Source organism: Candoia aspera, chromosome 2 (genome assembly GCF_035149785.1).
Source record: "Candoia aspera isolate rCanAsp1 chromosome 2, rCanAsp1.hap2, whole genome shotgun sequence".
In the NCBI taxonomy this organism is placed as follows: Eukaryota; Metazoa; Chordata; class Lepidosauria; order Squamata; family Boidae; genus Candoia; species Candoia aspera.
Window position 1 is genome coordinate 127,000,640 of NC_086154.1, and position 6,639 is coordinate 127,007,278.

Below are 6,639 nucleotides of genomic sequence, written 5' to 3' on the forward strand. Positions count from 1 at the left end.
TTGGTTATTTGAAAGAAGTTTGGAATAACAAGTTGGAATATCTTTTTTTAAACAGTCCAATGGTCTTTTGTTTTAAATGATATTAACTGTGTCTCTTATGATCTTAAGATGATATTAATTCATCAAAAATTATTGTTCACATTTGTTAGACACTTCAGAGAATTTTTAAGAAGGATTAGGTATTAGTCTTCTTATGCTGAAGATGCAATAAGTTTGAGTGGACTTTGACACGTAGGATTTGAGCTTATCCTATGGTTGTCTCATTTTGGCTTAGTACGCTGACTGATTGATTGATTGATTGTGCTTGTATGCTGCTCCAATCAGACTGACTCTGAGCAGCTTAGAAATTCTACAATATCACAACCAGAGTAAAACAAAATTTTTTTTTGTGGTCTGGCTTCAGGAACGAAGCTGAACTCCAAAGCACATGGCAGGCAGAGTGCAAGTGCAGTGCACGTGTCTGTGTGCAAGCTTTTCTGAGGACTGGAGTCCAGCACATGCTGCAAGTGTGCTTGGGTCAAAGGTTAACAGCAAGGAAACAAAAAGAAGAGTATATGGGGGTACATGTGGAGGCAGGGCCAAGAGTGTGAGGCAAAGAAACAGGAATGGAGTTTCTAGGAAGGAGAGTGTGGGGTGTGCATTTGCACATCATCTTTGTGGAGAACCAAAGAAGAGATGTGAGCAAGGTCAAGTGGTCTGAGGTCAAAGAGTGTAGCACAGTCTTGGAATGCTGAGGGGTGAGTCAGAGTTGGAGTCAGAAATGAACTGAGGTCAAGAGAATAATAGGACTCAGAAACAGGGAACACAGTGGCAGAGGCCAAGGTTGCTTCCAGCAATGGAGACTGGCAGTAGCATTGTTTAAATCCCCTTTCAGTATGACCCACAGAGCTGTTGTTCATTTGCACAGCCAGTGCCAATGAGGAGGCCACCAACCCTCCAGGTCCAGGTGGAATGTTGGCGATTAGGCAATAATCATCTAAGATAGCTAGGTTGAGTGATGGCTTCTTCAGGAGAAGGCACACCACCAAGCAAGGGGCATTCCCCTTGCAACCCAAGGAAGTATTACTATAATCGCCAGCCACACCCAACCTCCCATCACCTCCCTGGCAGCTTTCACTAACCAAGTGGAATATAATCCACAAGTGATTATATTCATTCCAGTAAACCAAGGAACTATCCCCTGCCCCACCAATATTGTTAATCTGATTCATAGAAGAGAAATAAGGATTAAAAATGTTGATGTGATAATGAATTGTTGTTGTTGTTTATTCATTTAGTCGCTTCCGACTCTCCGTGACTTCATGGACTAGCCCATGCCAGAGCTTCCTGTCGGTCAACACCCCCAGCTCCCCCAGGGACGAGTCCATCACCTCTAGAATATCATCCATCCATCTTGCCCTTGGTCGGCCCCTCTTCCTTTTGCCTTCCGCTCTCCCTAGCATCAGCATCTTCTCCAGGGTGTCCTGTCTTCTCATTATGTGGCCAAAATATTTCAGTTTTGCCTTTAATATCATTCCCTCAAGTGAGCAGTCTGGCTTTATTTCCTGGAGGATGGACTGGTTTGATCTTCTGGCAGTCCAAGGCACTCTCAGAATTTTCCTCCAACACCACAGCTCAAAAGCATCGATCTTCCTTCTCTCAGCCTTCCTTATGGTCCAGCTCTCGCAGCCATATGTTACTACAGGGAACACCATTGCTTTAACTATGCGGACCTTTGTTGTCAGTGTGATGTCTCTGCTCTTAACTATTTTATCGAGATAATGAATTATATACTTAAAATGTATCAGCGAAGATCTTTGGATGTATTGAGCTTGGAGTGTAACTAAAAAGATAATATTCCAGTGCCAGAAAAGAATTATAATGCTGGACTTGGAATCCTGGATTCCAGAACTGTGTTCATTGTCACCCTTTGAACTGCCTTTCTATCCAAGTAATGAAAAGACCGATCACAATCATTCCATGAGGGCAAGACTTAAGTCGCCATTACACTAAGTCGCTTTTATGTTTCTATTGCTACATATGTGTCTATTAGATTTTGTTGAGGAAAGGCATACATGCCAACTTCTTGAAGGGAAGGGTGGGACATCAATTAAATACACCATGTTTGAATACTCATCACAAGATGATTAGCAGTTAAGAAATGATTATATATAAACAAAACCTAGCATGAGAGGTAGCTAAGTTTGTCACACCAGAGAGGCAGGACTGGCTATACCTTCCTGCCAGGATCACACCTGATTGCACACCTGGACTTGCTTCCCTACAATGTGAGAATGATTCTTGGCATATGTGGTTATGCAGTCATAGGAAGGAAAGAAATTCACTCAAACTAAAATACTGGATTTTATCCAATTGGGGAATCGGAAGCTATAGTGAATGAAGATTCATTCATATGACTTTCTAAGCCTTAGATTATAGTGAGGGAGTTTCAAAAGAGAGGGGGAGGGGCTAACATTTGCAAACTACATTTTCCAATCAGGAAATTATGCAAATTTGTAATTTAAAAAATCCTATCAGAACAGAAAGATTTTTTCTACCCTTTCCCTTCATAGCAGAAGAGGAGAGAGGATAAATATGGCCACTAGAGGGAGGATGGTTTTGTGTTTTACACTTGTCTAAGAAATCCAAGGGGATGGTGACAGTGAAATTGGGAGATGAGTTACTAGTCAGATAAATTCTTCAGAGTAGCCCAAGAGTATGTTAGGAGACTGCATTATCTCTTGATTGGTGGCATACAAGTGCAGCAGTGTCTTGGCTTGGACTTTTATCTCTAGACTGCCGAGCCTCATTTCCATAGAAAAGCATAAGCAAGCTTGGGTTAAGCTGGCTGTGGCTGCACTTGCTGCATCCTGGCCAAAATGGGCCAAACCTGACTCCTTACCAAGGAATGCAGCATGTGGTTTGGGTACCACTAAGAGTAGTAACTCTTTCTTTCTCTTATTACAAAACTATGATGGGATACAGAGTTTAGCATTTATGGACCTATCTGCTGATGACCACGGCATACAGAAGACTCTGACTTGGAATGTCAAAGGATGAAGTGCTTAAGACATGAACTGATAAATTATGTGAAAGAAAGGAAAATAGATATATTGTGTATTTGTGAAAGGCAGGGATATAATTTGAATGAAGATAGTCTGATCTTGTGAAATGGAGTTGATGAATACCTGTGCAGAACTGAAGAAGTAGGTTGAATTATGAATGAAACAGCTAAAATGTATGTCATAAAGTATAAACTGATGTCAGATACATCCTTGTGGGTGCTTTATGAAAATTGAAATTCATAGGTTGGCACTAGTTGCCTGTTACGGTCCAGTAAATAGTGATACAATAGAAGAATCAAGGATGAGTTTGCAGGGAAAATGTGCAACATTCTCAACAAATGTAATCCAAGGGGAAAAAAACTATTCAGTTAAGTGTCATGAATGGATCAGTGGGAACAAGATGTACAGGTACAGAAAGAGCAACTGGGCCCTTCTGAGGCCCAAGAATCAATCAGAACGTGCTCAGAAGTTGTTGAGTATCTGCTTAGAAAAAGGCTGGTTTATTTCAGATATGTGGCTTAAGAATACGTAAGTCTATTTGTATGTATTACAGGAATTAATCAAAAAGTATGATTGATCTGATTGTTTATGATGAAATATTGGGACAATCAGTGAAACATACAAGGGTGTTGAAAGGTTCTGAGCATGGAACAGACAATTATTTGGTTGTGACAACAGTGGGTCTTAGGAAAAAATGAATACTGAAGAAACAGAATTGTGAATAAGATGAAAAGTAGTAGAAGAAAGATTAATATCCCAACTGAATGCATGGAAAGTGGATGCCAGGAAAGTGGATGTGAAAGCTGCATAGAGCAGAGGGAAAATAATTATGCTACAGAATGCATAACTCCAGTGTGTGGAGTTATACTAACAGCAAACATGCAAAAGGATGCCTGGCAGAATAATGAAGTTGTAGGCTTAACTGATCCCAGCAGAAGCTGGATTCTCAGGTAGCCAGCTCAGGTCGACTCAGCCTTCCATCCTTCCAAGGTTGGTAAAATGAGGACCCAGCTTGCTTGCTGGGGAAGGTGATGACTGGGGAAGACAATGGCAAACCACCCCGCTCTAGTCTGCCAAGAAAATGTCACAAAAGCGGCATCCCCCCAAAGGGTCAGACATGACTCAGTGCTTGCACAAGGGACCTTTCACCTTTTTTATTCAGCCCTCCTTCAAGGTCTTCAGCATCAGACTTTATATCAGATTTATGTATAATATTGATGAGCATTTGATTCCATACCAAAAAAAAAAAGGATTACTGTAGAGTTTTCATTTACTTTCCATCTCTTGGCATATACATCTTGTTTTAGCAATCAGATGTATTCATCAGATGTAGCAAGAATGTTTATCCTAATTCCTGTACTAAAAGATTGAATAGTACACATGCAACAGCCTCCTGCCCCTTGTGGGATTACTGCTTACTCATGTCCCTAACAAAACAAAACCAGCCAAACAAATAACAACAAAAACATTAGGGCAGAGTTGTGTTTAAGGGTGCCAAGTTTCACTCTGAACTCTCGGTGCTGACTTTCAGGCTCCACTGATTGTGTACACTAACTTGCCAAGTCACTTTGCAAGTAGGAGAAAATATTTTTCTCTAGGTACAGTACAAAGGGTGCAGCATAGATTTATTTCCGAAGCTGAATTAGTGCTATGCAAACTGTAACAGACCGTTTTGGCATCATGCAGAGAGCAGAAGGTTTCTCTCCAGTAGCAACTGGATTATAATAGTCAATGTAGCGTAGTGGTGTTAGGCTGGGAGTAGAGAAATCCAGATTCAGGTTCCCTCTGGATCAAAGAATTCATGGCATCAGATTTTTTCTCAGTCCAATTTACCTGACAGGATTGTTGTAAGGATAATATGAAGGGAGACCCCCATGTACACCACCTTGATCTCCCAAGGGATAGGCAGGAGGTAAGCATTAAGAAGTAACTAAAGAATAATGTGATTGTCAGCTTACATCTTGACCTTTAGCTGCCCTGCAGAGCCTTAGCATTCTTTTCCTTAATCTGACAGCAGTAATAGTGCAACTATCTATTTTCCCCAGTGGGAGAAACCATGCTTGAGTTTATATCCCAGTGTTCAGTTGCTCATGTAAGGGGGGGAGTTGGAGATGGGACCTCATCCTGTCACTTTCCCTGTGTCAGAGGAAAGGTCTGAAGCAGGAAGCCTGTTCTTCACATGTAGGCTTCCTACAGCCTTTGGGTTTCAACTCACAGAGGGATCTTACAGATATGCAACAGGCACTTTATTTCAGACTTTTTCCTCCCATCTGAGGAGGATGGGCAGGCCAGGCTGAGATAGACCTGATGGAGAGAAAGGAATCACCATGCATAACTCTACATATAATTTTAATTGTACAATGTCTGGATTAATTGAATCAGATTGTGCCTTTGATTCTATCTAAGAACACAAATGATACACACCCAACGTATATTCTAGGAGATCAATGAATATTTGGCCCAATCTGGAAAGCATTTATGCATAAAGCTCAGAGAAGCCATGAACCTGACTGGTGCTTGGAAAGGAGACCATTAAAGGATCCATGGAAGATGTTTTGAATCGAATGATAATAAAAAATAACAGCAAGAATGATTTTTTTAATATGTCATTTTTTATATCTCATTTTTCCTAACAAAACAATAGTTAATATTTTAAAAAATTTAAAAATGCAAACTAAAAATATAAAACTAAGAAGGAAAAGAAAAATATCTGTCTTATAATTTATATTTATCAATAGTCACTGGTTTACCAATGAATTCACTACTATACTATAAACAACACATTATTGTATGATATCACAGAATCTCTGCCATAATAACACATATTGCTGCATCCTTTGATTGGTAGAAAATATTGCCTTTTCCAAAACAGATAGATCTCACATTTCTGACAACCATTCCTAGACAACTGGAATAATATCCCTTTTCCAATTTCTTAATATAATTCTTTTTGCCACCTCCCATGCTCAATACAACCACAATTCATGATAAACATGAATTCCAAAGAATGATTATAAAAATAATGCCTACCTTTGATGGCAAATACCCCATGACAGAAATCTTTGAAGCTGATCTTTCCCAGATCATTTGGATCCAAATATTTCGCAAATTTTTCTACCTTTGGAAAAAAAATGAAACACACGTTAGAGCATGGGCCACATCTTTTTTTCCAGGATGACTGGTGGAAAATGCAGTACTTGCTTTTTCCCCAAAAGTAAGAAATTTAAATTAGGAGGAGGAAAGTAATGCACAAATTGGCTTTACCTATCTCTATTCCATCTCTCCAGACCAGGGTTTCTCAGCCAGGGTTCTGTGGACCCCTAGGATTCCACAAGAGGTCACTAGGGGTTCCCTGGGAGATCACGATTTATTTGAAAAATTTCAAATTCAGGCAACTTATATTAAAGAGGTCAGTTTCATTCTTTATTGTTAGTTTAAGAATGCTGTTAATGCGTATATACAGGCCTGCACATGAAACGAATATAGTAATTTTGCAACTTCTGGCCTATATTTAGGCCTGATTGTGCAGGGGTTCCTCAAGGCCTGAAAAATATTTCAAGGGTTCCTCCAGGGTCAAAAAGTTGAGAAAAGCTGC

The 6,639-nt window shown here is 40.0% G+C and overlaps 1 protein-coding gene across 1 annotated transcript in view; it reads right to left on the bottom strand.

Annotated features, from left to right (window-relative positions):
• Positions 1–6,152, bottom strand: part of RAB11FIP4 (RAB11 family interacting protein 4) — a 135,485-nt gene extending 129,333 nt beyond the window's left edge. Inside the window, exon 1 of the mRNA XM_063293591.1 lies at positions 6,075–6,152. The gene's annotated coding sequence lies outside the window, so the exon portion shown is untranslated. The remainder of the gene's footprint in view (positions 1–6,074) is intronic.
• Between the last annotated feature and the right edge of the window lie 487 nt (positions 6,153–6,639).